Below are 22,157 nucleotides of genomic sequence, written 5' to 3'. Positions count from 1 at the left end.
GGGAGACAGATTCTCTCCTCTGAGTTTCAGTGCTCAGAGCACTCTCTGCTGGCAAGCTCTCTTACAGGGAAGGTGCGCAGATATCTTGTTTTTGGACCTCCTCCTGGTCGAAGAAGAAGGTCCAAAACAGGGCCTCTCTCAGAAGCTGTGTTGCTTTGGCAGTTCCCAGAAGCTGTCAGCTTCTGTGGTGCAGACTCTCACCTGTGCAGACTAAATTCCTAAGTTCCAGGGAGTCCTGGAACCAATATGGCGACCACTGCTCCTGAGGCTGAGGCCGCCTCCCGAACCAGGCGGACACCTGTCCTCTGGTCTGGACGGTGGCCGGCTGTCTGCAGCCTGCAAAGGGTACTGCCTCAGCGGCTCTGTGCTTCCGCCCGTCCCAGAGGCTGTCCGGTTCTCTGGCGCACCCTCTAACCTGTTCAGACTAATTTCCTAGGTCCCGCGGAGTCCCGGAACCCAGGTGGCGACCGCTGCTGCTGAGGCTGAGGCCACACCAATGCTTTTTAAAAAGTAATATTTGGGTTGAGCATGGCAGCGTATCCTAGCTCTTGGAAAGCGGATGGAGGGAACTGCCTATGATTTTGAGGCCAGTATGAGATGCATATAGAGTTCCAGGATAGCCTGAGCGACATAGTAAGACTCTGTTTACAAAACAGAGATAAATGATGTGTAGAGATACCAGGGTTTGAAGGCAGTGTTCTGCAAGGCACACGTCACAACTGTCTGCTAGCTATCCTTCTGACAGTTGAAGGACAATTACAGAGAATCGCCACCAAAAGGAATCGCCACCAAAGGGAATCATACTGAATGTGCCTTCAGGTAGTTCTCTCTCCCAACACTCGACTCTCATCCTGTGGAGAAAATCTTCCATGCCTTTGAAATACTTAGAAAAGAGCAATATTTTCCCTTAGCCTAATAATTGAGGCTAAGCTAGCATATACATAGAATACAGTCTCTTTTCTCCCTCTTTCCTTCCTATTCTTCTTCTTCTTCTTCTTCTTCTTCTTCTTCTTCTTCTTCTTCTTCTTCTTCTTCTTCTTCTCCTTCTTCTTCTCCTTCTTCTTCTCCTTCTTCTTCTCCTTCTTCTTCTCCTTCTTCTTCTCCTTCTTCTCCTTCTTCTCCTTCTTCTCCTTCTTCTCCTTCTTCTCCTCCTTCTCCTCCTCCTCCTCCTCCTCCTCCTCCTCCTCCTCCTCCTTCTTCTTCTTCTTCTTCTTCTTCTTCTTCTTCTTCTTCTTCTTCTTTTTTCCCCCTCTGCTAAAATTTTAGAGCTGAGAAGGGAACTCATGGATTTGTAGTAACCCTTTATGTATAATTGGGATAACAGTTTTCAAAGAGGTGACACTCAGGTGACCCATGTAGTGCCTGGTAGAGCCCAGAACAAGAACAGAGGCTCCACTCTTCTCAAGACATCTCAGTGCTATGGCACCAGTCATCTCTTGTTCACACCAGTCACTCTCCAAATCCCAGATAACTTCTGTTTATGCCTTACAAGCTGAATTCAATGTCAGCCCCGTCTATTTTAAAGTTAACAACTGGTTTGAGGTCACTCTATTTACCACTTTATTATTGCCATTGATAAAAATCACAATGAGTGCTGACTCCAGAGGGTTCAACCCCAAGAGAATGAGGTACACATTCCCAGAGCAGCCAGGAAGAGAAATCTTTAAGAGAACGATTATTTGAGTATTGTAGAATACATTATTGAGAATTCTAGCAATTCAGTGCTGCGGGTCCTTAAGTGATGAGAGAGGCAGAAATGGTGAGCTTCCCTTCTTTATCTGCTTCGCCATCGAAGACCAGGATCTTCAGAGTGAAAAAGGGAGAATCAAGAATTTAGCAATGAAATTGGAGTCCAAGAGAAGTAGGGAAGAAACAGAACACAGTTAACAGCTTCCAATGGATCGAGGCTGACAGGCTTCGTTCATATGTCCCCAGGGGCTGGCCAAGCTCGGCAGAAATAATTATGACATAAGTAGTGTTTGAGAATGTGAGAGGGAAAAGCCAAAAGACAAATGGGCTAACAGTGACCGAGGATGGCTGATTTCTACCCCATGGATTGGTAAACATGTGATAGATGAGATACACCTAACAGTCAATGCAAGATAAACATTTGGTAAATGCAGAAAAGTATTATGAAGAAAAAAATTGTGCCACTATCACTCAGGAAATGATTACTAAAGTTTGTCTCATATTTAAATGCATAGACTCATATGTATACTTACATGTAAGAGAGAAGGTTTAACATTTTGTATTGGGTGCAAATTAATCTAACTTGTAGACATGCCATAATATACTTAATCAGTTTTAAAGTCTTCAACATTTAGGTAAAATATATTTTCAGAAAAATGTTAAGTACTTAGGTCACAAAACAATGGTATATCCCAATTCTTTGGCCAAGCATCTTGGCAAATACACCCAGTTTTAAAAGTGGGGTTTCTAGGTGAGCACCAAGGTAATAACAGAACATGGTAGTCTGGAAAATGACACAGTTCAGACATCTTGACTGGAACAATCAATCAGTTAATGGCAGCATCAAATGCTTACGGCTGTCTGAATACTCACTGTAGTATCAGAGGCTAGTAGGTCCTGATTGTCTATAAATCCTCAAGAAGCGACTGAAGAATGAATGAGTATATTAATTCCTGCACATAAAAATTCCTGCAGATATAAAGATCTAAAGAAGATGATTTAAAGATCTAAAGAAGATGAATTAATAGATTCCTGAGAGTCTAGATTTTTCCACTTGAAAGTTGTGTGACATAGGACAGGTCAATTAGTCTCTGAAATGTTATTTTTTTCATCTATTATGTTATACCAGTAATAAATTTAATCCAGGGGGCTAAATGATGAGGTAAAATTATGTATTACCTAAATTCAGCAGTATATTATATATTAGATAATACTTAGCTTGGCTGATGACAGGTTTAACAGCAGTAGCAACAATAACCATCTATTCCTTACAGGTGAGTACTTGGCCTTATATACTTGACCAGTTTGTCATTGACTTGGACCAAGTCTTTAAGGTTGTATTAAGTCTGTATTACATCATAATGATGATAAAACATCAAGATATGAGGATACTCGATAGGTCGTGATCAATGGATGCACTAAGGATATGCTATCATTAAGTAATAACAAATTCCGTTAAGTTTTGATTCATTCAACCATAACACCACAGATATTTACTGTGTTCTTTATTAGACAGAAAGGCTGTCTAATAGAGAATAAAGAATGAAGTCATGGTCCCAGAATTTTAGGAGCTTTCTATCCAAAGGGGAATGTTGTAGCCCATCAACCATGCATTTACAACCGTAATGAATGTGTTTCGGGGTTGGGCAATTGTGAGTAGGATTTGTTCAGTGGGAAATCTGGAACTGGGGTAAGAGCTGGGAGTGACTGAACCTAAACAGTAAGAGAGTAAGCTCTGTGGACATACAGAGGTCAGTGGTGAGGAATGGCCTCTCAATCAACAGACGAGTGCAAGCACAGATTGATCAAGTGACTGAGGAGGAGATGGGGACAGCCACTCTGTCCCCTTTCAACTATAAGTCTGTAGGTTTTCAATGGAATCCTTCTGGAAGATGAAGTGGGCTTGCTGAGTGTATACTCGCTGCCAGAAGGAAGGAATCCCCCAAACTTAACTACAGTAAAGCAAACAGAACAAAGCAACAATAACAAGCTGGGTTTGAGAAAGGGGCATCAGAAATGTCATGTTTGAGAAAGTTTCATCTAAAGTTGCAGGATCGACTGGTAGATTGCGTTTAACCTGTCAAGAACAACTTAGGAAAGATGCCTTTTAAATTTAATAGACAAAATTCAGACTCCAACTCATAAAAGCAAATCATAAAAGCCAATATAGATCACCCCAGGAAATTAATCCATACCACTTAAGAACAACAAAATGTCATCTTCACACTTTGTACATGCCAAGAATCTATAAAGTAGGACATCGAACCTAACGATCTCCCGTGTATTGATCCTGTGCTGCCTTTATAAGATGCTAACACTTACGGTATCTGCTTCTTTTCCGTCAATCATCCGCAGATCACTCAAGGACCACCTTTTTGTTACTTCATACTTCTCATCCAGCCCTACTCTGTAGTGCTTCACCATGGTGATTTTTACTTCATCAGTTTTGGTCACTGTAGGAGAGAAAAAAACATTTAGACAATACAAACTCCTACTTTAAAAATTCTCCAAGTCACATTTTCAGTATTTATTTATCTCCCTTTTCTTTAATGACCTTGTACCCAAATTATAAATACATTCCTCATGTGACACCTGGTGTAACTGAGCATGCCGCAGGTTTGCTCAAGACTTAACTTTATTCTGTGACAATTGTCTGACCAAGCAATGTAGTTTGAACTCTGAGCTTTGTGGGGAAGGGTGTCCAACTTGGGGCAGAAAATGAAAGGCTGAGCCTAAGCAGATAGCGGAAGACAAAATGTCCACTAAAAGTTAGACTTTTAGCTGATGGTGATATGAAAAAAATATTGTACAAGTAGCAAAAGGCTCTGCTGGAACAGCAATTCAGTGTTGAAGAGCTACCAAACCAAGCAAGCGGTGACACTACCTTCTAAACCTGCCATGAGACTTTGAATGCAGAAGTTCCTGCGACACAGCTTCCAGTGACTCACATGGTACTGTCAACTCTCTCACATGTGCCTCTCCAAATCCAGTGTTCAGAGTGTGCCCCCAGAACAGGCTGTTCTAATATTCTACTGTGAAAGGCCTGGAGGAAATCTTTCCCCATTTAATGTGAACAAAATGAGAATAATAATTGTCTGCTCCTAAAATCATTTGTCTCTGGTCTTGTTGGAATATTGAGTTCTTCTATTAAAATTATCAACGAGGGCTGGACAGATGGCTCAGCAGTTAATAGCACCGACTGCTCTTCCGGAGGTCCTGAGTTCAATTCCCATCAACTACATGGTGGCTTACAACCATTTGTAATGGGATCCAATGCCCTCTTCTGGTATGTCTGAAGACAGCGATGGTGTACTCATATACATAAAATAAATAAATCTTTTAAAAAAATTATCAATGAGTCAGGAACTACTCAGGATATACTGAGTGCTTTCTATTTGCTGAATAGATTATAAATGCTGCAGAGATAAGAAATCTGGCTTCTGCCCTGAAGATGCTCAGGATTTTAGTAAAAAGACAAGACTATCCCTGGAGTCATGTCTACTAGATTATTATAAAGATGTGACAGATGGGATATAATGTTTAAAGTTTCCTTTTTCAGGTCGTTAGTGTTGCCTGGAGAGCGGTAAGCTGATTGTGTCTTCGAGTGAGACTGGAATTTATTTTGAGAAAAGATTCCTTCTGGTTCTGGAATGCTGCTGTGATTTGAATGGGCCCTCCAAGTTCTAGTGCTGGACACTCCATCTACATTGAAACAATGTTAAGAGGTGAGGCCTTTAGGATTGGGTCATGATGGTCAGAGGCCTCGTGAGAGGATCAGAGGTAGCTTTTGTGGGAGTGTGCTCCTTATAAAAGGATGCTTGCTCTAATGCCTGCATTGCTTTCTTCCTCTCTCCTTCTCACCATCACACTGTTTCACAGTTGTTTGTCTTCCCTCACAGACCACGCAGCCAGAGGGCCCTCACCAGCTGCCAGCTTCTCAGTCTTGGGGTCCTCATCTTCCCAGAGCTCTAAGACACTCACCTCTCTTCTTTATAAATCACTAAGTTACAAGTAGTTTGTTGTAGTAGCACAAAACACACTAAGACGTGTGAGCTTCTAGTTATGCTGATATAAAGTAATTGCAATATAGTTACAAGCATAAATGCGTAGTAGGTGCAGACTATTTGATTTGGAAATAGAGTATTACCATGTGAGCATCCTTAGGGAGAGGTCAGCATGAGGAAACAGACAGCAGAGCCTACATTTTACCAGAGAAAAGCCAGAAGGTGGACTGTCTTAGTCAGGATTTCTATTCCTGCACAAACATCATGACCAAGAAGCAAGTTGGGGAGGAAAGGGTTTATTCAGCTTACACTTCCATACTGCTGTTAATCACCAAGGAAGTCAGGACTGGAACTCAAGCAGGTCAGAAAGCAGGAGCCGATGCAGAGGCCATGGAGGGATGTTCTTTACTGGCTTGCCTCCCCTGGCTTGCTCAGCCTGCTCTCTTATATAACCCAAGACTACCAGCCCAGAGATGGTCCCACCCACAAGGGGCCTTTCCCCCTTGATCACTAATTGAGAAAATGCCTTAGAGTTGGATCTCATGGAGGCATTTCCTCAACTGAAGCTCCTTTCTCTGTGATAACCCCAGCTGTGTCAAGTTGACACAAAACTAGCCAGTACAGTGGACTATTTATATTGGTCTGTATTAAGATATGGTAGACAATAAGATTAACTAGATTTGGAGAGTTGTTAAAATGTTTTGAAAGACTTTGTTCTTCAAAGGAGGTATATAACCACCCGGGAGTTATGATGTTTAAGATCCATCTGCTGGAGAATCCAAAACTGGGAATCCCAAATTGACCAGCTGAATGCAGAGGTGATGTCAAGTGGGTTCAGCCTCCTAGGAAGGGAATCTGAGCCAGGTGACATGTGCCACATTGGGGCATTGTGTCAGGCACTCTGGGCAAGCTCACATGGGGACACCTAGTCAATAGTGACCCTTCCCTTTGTGAGCCAGGGATCGATAAAATGGCGCCCCGTGAAGGAAGTTTTCTGGTAGCACAATGCGTAGATCTCATTAGAGAAGGACGAGGAGGTGAAGGACCTTGGGAGAGATGATACTCTGTGAGCTCTGGTGTGTGATGCTCTAGAGTCAAATCTCGACACCGTGCAGTGTGGTTTACATGAGCTAATTACCCTCTAAAGAAGAACTATCACTCACTGATGTTATAAAGGTAACATGAGAGCAAATCTGACTTGTAAGGAAAAATTAAAGCACACATGTGACTTGGGAAAGTGCCCAGTAGAAATTCATGGCTTTGAGAGTTTTCTGTTTGCCAAAGGATGTTGGTAGCCTCAGAGTAAATGGTGTGTGGCTGGTAAACAGAAATCAACAAATTGAGGTAAAGTTCCAGGTGAAGCTTTGATAGGGTTGGCTTAGGATGCTACAAAAAGGAAACTAAACAATGATACCTGATCCAAATGGAAGGGGGGAGGGGGAGGGGCCAATGGCAGGATAAAGAGCTTCGATGCACACAGAAGCATCTGCAAGGGGCCTCAGAAGGATTTGAAATGGAAGTTTCACGGTTTGGAATGGTTTGAGATTCCTGTGTGGAATGGCTTCTAAAGTTAGATTAGTGGGCATGTTTTCAGAGGAATGAGGTGAGGTCGTGTAGAGAAAAGATGGCAGCCGAGAGGCTAGAGTAGAAAGGGAGAGGCAGGCCCAACGGCGTGATGCTGTGGAAATCAGATAATGAGATAGCTCAAAGTTTGAGAAGAATCCTGTGGATCCAGGGAGGTAAGACAGAGAGGCATGGGTCTGAATCTGACCTGAGGAATCTGACCTGAGGAAGCTCCTGTCCTGAAGACTGTCCCTCTACAGTGACTGGAGAAAGTGGCTTGCAGAGGACTCCATGCACTAATACACTGTGTGCTGGGCCCTGGGCCAGGTAAGATTTTAAGAGCTAGCAGGAGGGGGGGTTGTCTAAAGGGTATGATGTAAACTACATATTCTAGAGATTTAGGAGAGAAGAGATGACAAATTTGGAGAACAGAGGAAGTAATTGAGGGGCGTGACTGGAAAAGACATCAATTATAGGGGACAGCGGAGGCCGAGACTCTCGAATCTTCTCGACACTGTGCAAAAACAGGTTGGTTTTCTACACTTGTGTATTTCTATAGCCCCAAAGAAGAGCTGTGCACATGGACCTAGATGTTAGCTTCGGGAAAAGGTGAAGACAAGAGAGCAGGCAGTGGGCTGGCGGGATGAAGTCGAGGCACTGAAGGTTTCATAGCTTCTGGTCGGAGGCAGCTGTGTCTGTCAAGTTAGAAGAGTGGTTCTCAACCTGTGGGTTATGATCCCTTTGGAAAACTTGTTTCCAAAAACAGTTACAGTACAATTCATAACAGTAGCAAACTTAGTTATGAAGTAGCAATGAAAATACTTTCATGATTGGGGTCTTAGGGTTTCTACAGCTGCAACAAACACTGTGACCAAAAAGCAAGTTGGGGAGGAAAGAGATTATTTGGCTTACACGTCCATATTGCTGTTCATCACCAAAGGAAAGTCAGGACATGTCTTAGTTAGGGTTTTACTGCTGTGAACAGGCACCATGACCAAGGCAACTCATAGACAACATTTAATTGAGGCTGGCTTACAGGTTCAGAGGTTCAGTCCATTATCATCAAGGTGGGAGCATGGCAGCATCCAGGCAGGCATGGTGCAGGCAGAACTGAGAGTTCTACATCTTCATCTGAAGGCTACTAGGAGAAGACTGACTTCCAGGCAGCTAGGATGAGGGTCTTAAGCCAATGCCCACAGAGACACACTTACTCCAACAAGGCCACACCTCCTAACAGTGCCACTCCCTGGGCCAAGCATATACAAACCATCATAGTACAAAACCTCAAATAGGGCAGGATCCTGGATGCAGGAACTGATGCAGAGGCCATGGAGGGGCGCTACTTACTGGCTTGCTCAGACTGCTTTCTTATAGAACCCAGGGATCCAGGGATGGCACCACCCCCCAAAGGGCTGGATCCTCTCCCATTGATCACTAATTGAGAAAATGCCTTACATCTGGATCTCATGGAGGCATTTCCACAACTGAGGCTCCATCCTCTCTGATGTCAGGATAACACACAAAACCAACCAGTACAGTTGGGGGTGACCACATAAGGAACTGTATTAGGAGGTCGGTCACAGCATTAGGACAGTTGAGAACCATTGAGTCAGATGATCCACCTCAGGATTCTGTTATTGCCCCATCTCACTGACTTCACTAGCAAGAAATGGACTGAGAGACAATAGGGGTAAAGAGATTTGGAGAAATAATTGGTCATTGTGTGAAAGCATGATTTCAAGGAGCAAGTCCCATGGCATAGTCTAAAAGTTATAAAAGCCAGCCGATTGGCTGTGGATCTACTGAGCCACTCATTCACTTCATTAAGCTGATAAATATTTAAAAGTCCCTTGTGAACCGAGCACTGTGCTAGGAATTGGGAAAAAAACAAATCAACCCATGAATTCCTCCCATAAGGCACCATTCCAGCTCTCACTGAGACCGCAGAGAATGGAGGTTTCAGAAGAAAATATGTGAAGGGCGCTGTCTACTGTGCTACTAATGAGGCCTGGACAAGGGCGAAGAAGGGCGTGGCCAGGACAATAGAGGAGGGGTGTGGCTATCTCTCCAACTCAGGAGGAAAGGCTCGGGAGAGGGTAATCCGGAGTTGTAAAAGGCAACAGAGCTTACTAGTATGAAGAAAGGGATAAAGGCCATTTTAGGAACGCGTGGGTTCACAGGCATGAAACACCCAGTACTTTCGCGTCACGGCAAGTATTGGGTATTGCGGGTGTGAAGCAAGAATGTAGACAGGTTGGTAGGAAGAAGGCTAGGGAGGAGTTAGTTCTTGAAAGGACTAGAATAGACTCAGGTGTTAGTTATTCTGAAAACTGTACACATGGGGGTGCCACTGAAAGATTTTAAAGAAGTGGAGAGGCTTTGGTTTAAATTTTAGAACATTCTTTTTTTTTTTAGAATTAATTTTTTTATTAGATATTTTCCTCATTTACATTTCCAATGCTATCCAAACAGTCCCCAATACACTCCCCACCCACTCCCCTACCCACCCACTCCCACTTTTTGGCCCTGGCGTTCCGATGTACTAGGGCATATAACGTTTGCCTGACCAATGGGCCTCTCTTTCCAGTGATGGCCAACTAGGCCATCTTTTGATACATATGCAGCTAGAGTCAAGAGCTCCGGGGTACTGGTTAGTTCATAATGTTGTTCCACCTATAGGGTTGCAGATCCCTTTAGCTCCTTGAGTACTTTCTCTAGCTCCTCCATTGGGGGCCCTGTGATCCATCCAATAGCTGACTGTGAGCATCCACTTCTGTGTTTGCTAGGCCCTGGCATTGTCTCACAAGAGACAGCTATATCTGGGTCCTTTCAGCAAAATCTTGCTAGTGTATGCAATGGTGTCAGCGTTTGGAAGCTGATTATGGGATGGATCCCTGGATATGGCAGTCTTTAGATGGTCCATCCTTTCGTCACAGCTCCAAACTTTATCTCTGTAACTCTTTCCATGGGTGTTTTGTTCCCAATTCTAAGAAGGGGCACAGTGTCCACACTTTGGTCTTCGTTCTTCTTGAGTTTCATGCGTTTAACAAATTCATTCTTTTTTTTTTTAATGAAGAAAAGATATTTACTCTTTATTTGGAATATATATATATATATATTTGCAGCTAATTTATTAATTAAAATTAAATATATTTAACTTATGGCATCTTATAGTCTGTGTATTTATTTAATTTTTGTCAATTTCATACACATGTACAAATGTGTGTGTTGTATTTATTCCCATGACCCTGTCTTATCCCTTTTCCCCTCCTGCTGACTTCCTTCCTCTCCCTGACTAGCACCACATATTCTCTCTCTCTCTCTCTCTCTTTCTCTCTCTCTCTCCCTGTGTGTGTGTGTGTGTGTGTGTGTGTGCTTCAGGTAGCCACAGCTGTGCTATGCTGGTGAGTGCAGCAGCCATGTAGTATTCAGAAGACCATAGTCCACAGCATGCCTGTCCATCTTCTGGCTCTTACGATCTTTCCTCACGTTCTTCCTGCTGTTTTCCCGCCCGTGCAAGGTGTGTGTCCATGCCCTGTTTAGGGCCGCACATTCAACAACAGTCATGTCTTCTCAGCATTTTAAGCAGTTATGAAAACATTAAAACTTCCTTTGGGGAGGCTCCATAAAGGATGGGTTGGAGGTAGGGAAAGGAAAAAGAGATGTCAAGAAAGCCCTACCAGTCATCTATAACAGCCATTCTCCCTTTAATCTAGATTCAGAAAACAGGGCCTGTCTAAAAGTTAGGCTTCTGTAAGATGATGTAGGACCAAGAGAAAACAGCCTCCTTAATGTGACAAAATAATCTGCTTTAGCGCTAAGGATGCTCCTAGGGTTCTCTTTAGCCGTGACTCAGAGGAGTCTGCTGAGGCTGGAGTTGACCCAATCCCTAATTCCCATACTTGAGCCTTGCTGCCAGCTGGAATTAAGTGGCCATCTCCACATTAACACAGTTGCAGAATGGGAATTTATCACAGTGTCTTAAAAACCCCAATGTGTTTATAAAGTGTAAACGTTAGAGAGCTGTTTTCTCTTCCTTAGAGGATCTGTTTTGTAACTATGGTTTAGAGAGAGGTATCTACAATCCTGGGAAATTTCAGAAGCAACCTGTTCTGGGCTTAAGATTTTATTCTGTCCGTGTCCTCCCCTCACCCCCTGCCCAGTTTTATATTTTAGTAGATATTTTCAGAATTCCAAGCTTTGTAGCCACCACTATTTTAATTTTACTGTAGGCTTTGTCATTAATAAATTCTTCCATCGCCTTTAAAAGACCCACCAGTATTTAGGAGGCTAATGGGAAAAGAACTGGCCAATTGATTTAAAATAATTAGTCAGGATCGAGGAAATGTGAAACTCACAATTAAGTCACACAGAAATGCATTAAATAAGTAGATGCCTCTTTTGTTTCACAATCCAGTGTTATGTAGTGGTTTTCATCATTTAAATTAAATAGTAGCAGAAGTTATCATGAAATCCTTTTTAAAACCTCAGCGAAATGCCAGGCGACATTGCTAATGCCTTGCAGTTGTTGAGAAGGCTATGGTTGATTTACCAAAATCGTATTTTCAAATAAAAATTTCTAGAAACATCTATAAAATCCATTTCAGGCTACACTGTGAGTCTTTAAAATATTAAAATGACTGGCTTTAAGCAACTTAGGGCCTGTGTTATTGGTGAACTTACAGAAAAACAAGACATGTGGACGAGAAAGAAACTGATTTTGTAGGAACAAAAGTGCCAAAGAAACAAAAATAGCCACCCAGTGGGGTTTGTGCCAGGTTTGTCTAATCGGCTCCATTCTAGAATAGTCTCAGTGTGCCTATTGAAAGCAACATGGCAGAACTGTTAGGCATAGATGGAGCTGGCTCTGAAGTCTCCATCTGCCGTCTACCTGTTGGTGATCTTGGGCAACCGTAATGAGTTAACACTTTTCAAGTTCTTGACGTTTCTGCGCATGCGCTAAGAGGTGCTGCTAGTCTTAACAGAAGAGGTGGGGAAGCAGAAAGAACTTTAGGTTCAGAATTAGAATGATTCTAATTCTCAGGAATCGGATCGTAAAGTTAGCCTGGAACCTTTAGGCTAATTACTAAGTCCTTGTGACCATGGCTTCCTCATCGGCAACGTCTCATCCGCATGGAGCGGAAAAGGAATACATCATAGAAATGGCCTTATGTGAACCCCGACCCTGCAGGCACACCCCACACCTCTCCTTTTTGTCTCATCCACATTGCTTCATCTTAATAATGAAAAAAGATTGAGTATTTGTTCCTTCGTCAAAACTTTAAGGTTTCTATGCATGCTGCAAATGATGGAGCTTGGACTGGTAGGTCATTTTGATTCTGACATCTGCAAAGTGCTCAATTAACCACGGGAATTGATGAGGATATATTCTGTGTTGTTGATGTTATTTATTTGTTTAGTGTGTGTGTGTTCTGTGTTTATAGTTATGAATCTCTCTGTGTGTGCACACGTTTATGTGCACACGTGTATGTGCATGTGTGTGTGTGTGTGTGTGCATGTGTGTGTGAACTTCAGATATCATTCCCCAGGACACATTCCATCTTATTTTTTGAGATAGGGTCTCTTACTGGCCTGAAAATCTCTCATTCAAGGTTGACCCTTCTTCTGCCTCCCAAGTATGGGAATTACAAGAACACGCAGCTATGCCAGGTTCTGGGGATGGAACTCAGGTGTTGATGCTCACATGATAAGCAGGTTACCCACTGAGCTAGCTCCTGAGCCTGCTGCTGAGTTTAATGATAAAGATAACACATCAGCTTAGCCAAGCCTTTTGCCAACAGAAATGATATCACAACTGTAAGGAGACAAGAGGACCCAGAAGAGCTCACTGCTCTCTGTACTGTGTACTCTGATTTGGAAAGTCAGGATATCTTTATTTACATCTCTCCTTAGAGAAGGCGATAATCCACGAATGCACTTTGTTCATGCATGGACACTCTGTGTGTGTGTGGGGGGGGGAGGAAAAGGGAGAGGGAGAGGGAGGGGGGGAGAATTTACTTTGATAGTCAAGATTTTGTATCTCACAATTTTGATTGTAACCAAGTCATGTGATCACTTGTGTTTTATGCAATTTTAGTAAGTTGCACATTTGTTTCATGAACTAACTCTGCATTAATCCCCTCTTTTAACAATAGACAATGGAAGGGCAGTCCAAGGATAATGTGTTCTCTTTGGGGATACAGACTTCTATACTGTGCAGTGTGTTCATGGCTTTATTATGGAATGAAAACAAATGCACATACTGGCTGTGCTCTGTTCTCTGCTCAGGGTGTATACGTGGCAGTTTGGATATATTATGACCCACGTATGGTTATACTGCTATGATGATAACATTTTTTATGTATATGAAAACTTTTCAAGATAGTATCCCATACTTTATTCTCACACATATTTATTCACCAGCAGGACTCTTCTCAAGTGAGTGTTGAGAAGTTTACGCTATTTGGTGAGATTGAAAGGCTTAAATAACTTTTAGATCTGTGTTCTCTGTGAATAAGATTCTGGCAAGTCACGGATTTACCCACAGAGGTTCTGAACGAAGCCTTGGAAAGTGCTTTTCAGTAGCGCCCTCTGTGTATTATTTTATCTAACAATCCTTTATAAGGAAAGTGACTCAATTGTTCCTTTCTTTGGATCACAGAGAAAAAACGTTCTGGGTGGCATCAAAACCTAATGTGTAGAAAAATGATGCTTAGTTCAGTGGTGGTGGCTCACACCTTTAATCCCAGCACTTGGGAGATAGAAGCAGGTACTTCTGTGAGTTCAAAGCCAGCCTGGTCTATAGAGTGAGTTCCAGAACACTACACATAGAAACCCTTCTAAAAAACTGTAAGAAAAAAAGAAAAGGTTACGCTCATTGTCTTCTTAACTCTGACAAGTGTCACTTATTTTGAAATTAACATTCATGAAGGGCTTATGAGTGCCTACACTATAGGCTAGGACCAGCATGAAGGAGAGCACGCTGTTTTTTTCTCTGTGAGGTTGGGTTACCTCACTTAATAGTATACATTCTAAGTCCATCTAAGTAAACAGCTATAAACATAGGTACAGTACAACATTTAGAAGAGAGACTAAGAAAGGGTAACACTGGGCCACAAGGAAGGACACAATGTGGGTAAAAAGATATCGGAGGCACAAAAGAGTCTATGAAGCTAAATGCTTTTCTTGTTTCAACTCTGTCATGGTTTTCTTTTCTTCTCTTCTTGTGGGGGATAACGGCGTAAAAATGTAATTGGCAGTGAAAATGGAGACCCTAAACGAAGTCCCACAGCCTCAGAATGGCCATTCTGACTGTACCGAAGCTCACTGAGACAGAGTTTCTCAGAGACTGTGGCAGCACACAGTGGACCTACACAGGCTCAAGACAGATGGGGTCTCAGCACTCAGGGGGAAGTAGACATGGGTGACTGTCCCTAATCAAGAAGCTATTTGCAATTGATACCTGCTGTTAAAGGGAAAGTTTCTCCAGTGTCGTCACGCTGGAATAGTCACCATGCTCCATGCCCAGGAATAGTGAGCCAAGCTAAAATGGACTCAGTGGTATTTTTGAGAACTTCCTCCGCCTCTGTTTCAGCATTTTTGCTCTTATCAGTAATTTACTTATTTGTTTTGATTTAATTTTTTGTGTCTTATCTGGTTTTGATTTTTAAAAAGGCATGTGAGAGGGGAGGGAGAGAGCAGGGGAAAGAGAGAGGTGGAGGAGGAAGGACATAAAGCTGGGTGGGTAGGGAGGTGGAGAGTATCCGGGAGGAGTTGGGGTAGGGTCAAAAGAAAACATATTGTATGGGGAAAAAACAATTTTTAATTTAAAAAAGAAATGTAAAAAAAAAAATCCAGCCACAAAATCTTCCTCCCACAATTTGTCCTACCTACAAGGTGTGTAGGGATGTAAAGATGGGACAGAAATTGAGGAAAGGGCCAACCAATGACTGGCCCAACTTGAAACCCATGCCATGAGAGCCCCACACCTGACGTTATTAATGCTCGACTTGCATATAACACTACTCTGCTGCACTTGCAGGGAGGAGCCTAGATTAACTGTCATCAGAGAGGGTTCACCCAGTGACTGATGGAAACAGAGGCAGAGACCCACAGCCAAACATTAGGCTTGGTGAATCTTATGGAAGAGGGGGAGGAAGGATCAAAGGAGACAGAGAGGTCAAGGACACCACAAGAAAACCTACAGAATCAACTAACCTGGGCCCATAGGGCCTCACAGAGGCTGAAGTGCCAACCACAGATCATGCATGGGACAGACCTAGGCCTTCTGCACATATGCAACCCATGTGCAGCTTGGTCTTCATGTGGGACTCCTAACAGCAGGACCAGGGCCTGTCTCTAACTCAGTTGCCTGCCTTTGGATCCCTTTCCCCTAACTGGGCTGCCTTGTCTAGCCTCAATAGGAGAGGATGTGCCTAGTCCTACTGAAACTTAATATGCCAAGTGGGTTGGTATCCATGGGAAGACTCCCCTTCTCTGAGGAGAAAGTGGGGAGGGGAGAAAGTAAGTAAGGTGAGAGGAACTGGGAGAAGAGGAGGGAGGAGAAGCTGCAATTGGTATGTAAGTGAATATACAAATTAATTAATAAAACGTATAGCATTGAAACTAGCCAAGGGTTTGACTGGCCATATTAATCTAGCTGCATAATGTTTGTATTTGTGAGGTCATTACAATAAAGTGATTTTTACTGAAACAACAAAAAAAAACATGATTGAAAAATATTTTCTTGAAAGTATAAGAACACATAAAATAATCTATATGTGAATATATGTATAATTTAGAAGGTAAAAGTCTATCCATTTTTGCTTTTTTAAACTATGAATATAAACTTACAGCATATCTGTATATACATAATCCAATATTTATATGCATATATTGACATTAAATATTTTTCTATATATTTTAAAACTCTAAGCTACCTCTTTTAAGGCTCTACATTTTTTACTTAGAATATAAATTATCACTAATAAAAATTAAGAAGGGAGAATTGTATACTTCATAGGTGTTTAAATTTTTCATTAGTTTTTTTTTTCTTGAGAATGTCATACAGTGTATTTTGATCAATTTGCCTATCTCCCAGCTCTTCCTGGATTCATCCCCTACCTTACCTACACACTCAACTTTGTGTTGCCCCTTCCCCTTTTAAAGTCTAGTTTGTGCTTCCCAGGCTCTTAGATGGGCAGCCACCCACTGGCCTGTGGTCAGCCCACCAAGGGCCAGGCCCTTAAAGAGAACTATCTCTCCTTCTTCCAGCAGCCATCAGTTGCCAATAGCTCCTCAGCTAGGGAAGGGATTCATGGTCACCTCCCCTTTCTACGTGGGGTTTTATCTAGCTTGAGCTTGTGCAAGCCTTGAACATGCTGTCACAACCACTTGGAGTGCACATGCACAGCTGTCAGCAGTGAGCCCATAGAGCATCTTTATCTTATCCGCAGTTTCACAGCTGATAGGCAACAACTAGGCTTCACAATGAGCTCTGATATCAAGAGTTTCCTGGCCTGCCCCACCATGCCCCTTTCCTTCCCACTTAGCATTAGCTAATGCTACAATACAGGTTTCCATTCTTCTCATTACACAGGTGACTTATTCTTTCCTCCCACCTGCAGGCAACAGACCTCCTTCCTTCACTAGAAGATACTGCCTTTATCTGCCAGGAAAGCGTGGTGTTTTCAGTAGGGATATGTGGGGCATTGGCCTAAGCACAGACAGCCTGGTTTCCAGTGGAGGCTAGATGTTGAACCCCGAGACCCGGTGGTGATAATTCACCTACATGGGACAGAAGGAGTTCTCTCATGTCTCCTGGAACCTTGGCTCCTGTCAAAGTTACCGCCCCCTTCAGACCCCACAAGAGAAGCATGGTTAGTAGTCATGTAGACAATGTCCCAAGTTTCTGACTTTCAGGCTAGCCTCCTCCCCAGTTACCTAGCAACAGTAAAGATAACAGCACACCATAGGAGGGGCTGCTTGGCCCCACCTCACTCTCTTACTCCCCTTACACTCTTCTTACTTTCTCCTCTCCTCACTCTCTTCCTCTCTCTCCCTCTTACTCTCTAGCCTTTCTTCTCTCTTTCTCCTTTCCCTCTTTCTCTCCTCTTGGCCATGGCTACTCTCTCTCTCTCCCTCTCTCTTACCTTCTCTCCTTTCTCCCTGCCTTTTTACAATAAAGCTCTAAAACCATAGACTGTCTCTGTTCATCAAAGCCCGCTGTGCTTACTCTCGCCTGCGTGGGAACCTCTCTCCTTCAGCCCTCTCCCCATAACTCTGGGGCACAGGGTGTCATTCCAGGCCCCCCAGTCAGGGGCTGCCCCTTGTCTACCCCCCGTCGAATGGAGTCAGTGACTTAGATGCCCACCCAGGGCCCAGTGGAAAGCATTTGGCAGCCCTCCCATGTCTGCCTGCCCAGAGCATAGGAGGAACTCTGGCCGGACGTGGGCTATCCTCCCCTCCCTTTCCCCTATACACCCCTCTAGTTCCCACAGGGATAGACTAGCCCCAGGGAGAAATTATCATGAAAAGCCTGAGATGCAGAGGATGTAGGTCTCCGAGAATGCTCAATGTGCCTTGTAGCCAACTATTGAGAGGGACCTTGAGTTTATAATGTCTTATTTTGATATCAGTCATAGAATTACTAAGATTTAATAGAAAACAATCCTTGTTTTGAGATGGTTGCAAAGGATGGACCCTATTCAGATAAGAAGGCAGTTCAACCATGTTTAAATATATTCTCTTTAATCAGAAAAATGCATGGCAGAATGTAACGACTCTGGACCAATAGGTCTCATAAGGAAGAACCCATGGACTAAAGAGCATGAAGGCCCCTGAAGTCACGTGACTCTCCTCCCTGAAGACAGACAATGCTCAAAGTATGGAGTCACCTGCTTCAACAAGTATCCAATGACTTGCTTGGTTCATGCTCTCCAGGGAAAGCATGGTCACACTCTTAGACCTGCCAAGCATCATTTAAACTGCTGTTTCGTTGAAATGGTTTGTAATGGTCATGTTAAAAAGTGTTACACTTTTGGAAAGGGCTCCCAGACTGATGGGCGTGACATATAACTATGAAAGCGGGGAAGTTAACGTTATGTTGCACATTGTGAAATCATCTCTTCCTCATCTCAGAGAAGAGCTTGATTTCCTTAGTACACATCAGAATCACTGAATACCTTCCAAAAGTTTAAATATACATACATACATATATATGTGTGTATATATAGTATATGCATAATATACACGTGTTATATAATATGTATATATGTACATGTATATTTAAACTTAGAACAAATTTAGTTAATTATATAATTTTTGAAGGGAGTCAGTAAGATATGTTTGGTAAATTAGATCCATAACATATTCTGGCTTTTTTATTTTTACATTTTTTTCTTTTAAAAAACTACAAGTGCCACCTAATGAGAAGTTACTTTGACAAAGCAGGACTCATAACAGGTAAACATTCCTATACTTTATGTTAGAGTGGGCATCTTCTCTAGCATAGTGGGTAAAAATACCTCTTGATTCAGTGATTTGGTGGTGAGGACCCAATGTGGTCTATTAAGTAATTTTAATTTACTTTTTTACATTTTAATTTATTTACTTTTTAAATGTATTTTTATGAGCCAATTAAGTCCCTTCTATTTGTTGATACACCAAATCTCCATATTTCATATATGAAGTAAAATATGCTTAGTTATTAGATAAGTATTACCATTCTTATGGTTGGATACATACTTTTACATGTATTAGAAATGATAAGCTTTTAAAGAATTTTTAGAACTTTTTTCAAAGATACTTGGCTTCCTCTTGACACCTTCAAAAAGCTTTTCTAAACCAGTTATTAGGTAGATAGAGATAATAGTTGTCTGAAAACATGTGCTTGCCTTAAGGAGGAACAGCTCAGCAATCACTTTCTGAGTGGTCAGTTTCTGAGTGCTGTTTTCCAAGCCCCTGAAGGGCTCTGAGAGGCATGGCCAGGGAAAGGGAGAGCACATATCACACTCAGCAATGACACCAAACCAACATTTCCATCTACATTCATAAAAGGTTTAGAAAATCATAACTAATGCAAAAGCCAGGACATGGATAATTTTCACATATTTTAAAAACAGGAAGGAAATATGTATTTTTACTAAATACTGTATATATCAGATATCTACATTAGGGACTGTCCCCTCACCTGTAAAGTTCTGTCTTCGTGGACTAATTTCTACCATTAAAGTATTGGTATTGTTTTTCTGCAGGAGAATCTTTTATTTTTATTTTTAATTTTTTTTTAAAGAGTCTGGATTCTTCCTTTTTATTTAGTCTGAACCTTCAACTCACAGATGTCACAGCACACATGCAGGATGTATGTCCCTCAAAATGCCCTAACAGGTATGTCCAAAGGCATACCCAGGAGAAACTTTTAAAAGAGAATTTCTTTCTTCAAAATAAACTACCATGAAGTCTCAATAGGTCCTCGGGAGAAAAGTCCTCCGTTCTATTTATGTTCCAGGACAGAAAGCCATTGGGAATGGCTGTATAATTTGGTTCTGCAGTGCATTTAATCATATTCTGAACACTATTAAATTTTTAAAAGTAAGCCTTATTACAACAAAATCGTATGCTGTGAAGCAAATCAGATAAAAGATTGGAGGGGGAAAAAAAAACCTGATCAAACCATGAGAAGGACAGACCCAGTTTTGCTTCTGAACGATTCGTGTTGTCTAACACGCTCTTTTGGTTCACTCTTGTGCTTTAAAAGTCTGTAGAATATAGATTACTTGGCTACACTCTCGAGAAGATGCATGCATGTCTGAGTTGGTTAGGGAGGCAGACACGATTCCCCTCTACCCCTTACGCTCCTTTGGGCTCTTTGCATTTTGAAACGGTATCAGAAAGTGCTGCTCACCTGACACACAGAGGAAATACCTGTCCTGGACAGAGACCTCGATCTCAATAAACTCGCAGAGATTCTGCGCCAGCGGCTTAAACAGTTTTTTCTCCAAGTCTTCCTTCACCAGCGATGACATCTCCGGTTCCACCTGGCTCCTGTTTTGGTTCAAGCTTACTTCCCTTGCTGCTGCTGCTGCTGCTGCTGCTGCTGCTGCTGCTGCTTGCTGCTGCTGCTGCTGCTGCTTGCTGCAGCTTAGATGTCTCCTTTGGGTCTGTAAGCCTCCGGGTTCCCAGTCTCTTTACCTTCTTACTGGTAGCAAAAGGCCAGGCTCCTGTCAGTGGGTGCCTGCTCACTGGCAGCCCCACCTCAGCAGCCCGAACCCAGTATTAACCCCCTTGTAATCTACTTTCAGCATCCGGTCTGCCTGCAGCAGGCTGCTCTCTGGGAGTTCTCCTGTGGGTCGCTGATGGGGGATCATATTGATGAACACTGACAGATGGCTACAGATCTACTTGGGGAGTCCCCAGGTCAGCAACCTTTCCCCTTTCACAGGAGCACTATGCAGAGAAAGACCACTATTTCAGTGTGAGGCCATTATATAAATCAGCTGTCTGGCGCTATTGATTGGGATCATTTTCCATTAAGAACTTTGCTTTCACTGCCCAGGAAAAAAAAAAAAGACATCTGTGCTTGCACCCAAGACTTCCAACAAGTCTCCTCTCCTCTTTTCTCTGCCCTCCTGCAATGTACTCTAGCCTTTGCATCCAAGAGTCTGCACCAATCTCTGGGTCTCAATTATTTTTAAAGTGGACATTTAAATGGACCCACTTTAATTCTATTTGTGCCTCCACTCAAACGAAAATATATTTAGGCACCTGCTAGAGTGAAGCATTCATTACATTTGTTTCTCAGGAGGATAAATTTCCCGTTCTCCAGGAGCTTATGACCTGATAGAGGAGAGATACACTAAGTATTTGAACCCTGAAAGTAAGAACGTGGCACAAAAGAGGAGAGAGGGAGAGTGTCTGCATGAAGTCTCGTCATCACTGTCCTATTGCTGTGAAGAGACACGATGATCAACACAGTTTATAAAAAAAGGTATTTAATTGGGGGCTTACCTACAGTTTCAGGGGATGAATCCATGACTGTCGTGGCAGAGAGTGTGGCAGCAGGCAGGCAGACAGGCATTGGAGCAATAGCTGAGAGCTTACATCCTGATCCCCAGGCAGGAGGCAGAGAGAGAAAGAGGGAGAGAGAGACAGAGACAGAGAGACAGAGAAGCAGAGACAGAGCAATAGACAGAGACAGAGAGAGGGACAGAGAGAGACAAAGAAGCAGGGAGTGAGAGAGACAGAGAGAGGGACAGAGAGACAGAGAGACAGAAACAGACAGAGAGATGGAGAGAGACAGAGACAAAGAAAGGGACACAGAGAGACAGAGACACAGAGAGAGTGTGTTGGTCTAGTGTGGGCTTTTGACACAACTTCTCCAATAAGGCCACACCCCCTAATGCTTCCCAAATACTTCCATCAGCTAAGGAACAAGCATTTAAATATATGCGTCCATAGGGGCCATTCTCATTCAAGCCACCTCAGCAAGCATCTGAGGTAGTGGCCTGTGAGGGGTCTGGAGCAAGGCTGGCAGAGGAGCACGGGGTTGGGGTTTGGGGGGTAGGGGTGGTGGGGGTGGAGGAGGAGTCAAAGCCTCACACCAGGGGGCCAAGTTTCCTCTCCGAAATTCACAGGTAGGGAGGGCTGGGTTAGAAGCACTGGAGGCTCCTCCTCATGACACAGGTTCAACCCAGCATCTCCCCAGGGGGTTTCATTCCCAGCACCTCTATGTTGGCTTGCAACATTTATAACTTTAGTTCCAAGGAGGCCCTAAGCCCTGGGGTGCCCACAGGGACAAGTCACACATGAAGTACACAGCAGGCAAACATCAATTCATATAAAATAAATATAATCAATCTTTGAAAAAAATTTTTTCACGGAAGCCATGGGATTAAGAGATGA

General features: G+C 42.8%; 1 pseudogene across 1 annotated transcript in view; it reads right to left on the bottom strand.

The window, feature by feature from the left end:
• Gm7271 (predicted gene 7271) overlaps positions 1-20,535 on the bottom strand; it is a 32,552-nt pseudogene extending 12,017 nt beyond the window's left edge. The window contains exons 1-2 of the transcript NR_033501.1: positions 20,161-20,535; positions 4,012-4,142 (exon numbers count right to left, since the gene is read on the bottom strand). The product of NR_033501.1 is annotated as a predicted gene 7271 (transcript). The remainder of the gene's footprint in view (positions 1-4,011; positions 4,143-20,160) is intronic.
• Between the last annotated feature and the right edge of the window lie 1,622 nt (positions 20,536-22,157).

Source organism: Mus musculus, chromosome 5, assembly GCF_000001635.26.
Source record: "Mus musculus strain C57BL/6J chromosome 5, GRCm38.p6 C57BL/6J".
Taxonomy (NCBI): domain Eukaryota; kingdom Metazoa; phylum Chordata; class Mammalia; order Rodentia; family Muridae; genus Mus; species Mus musculus.
Note: the sequence above shows the minus strand (reverse complement) of the source record. Positions and strands in the feature narration are given on the sequence as shown.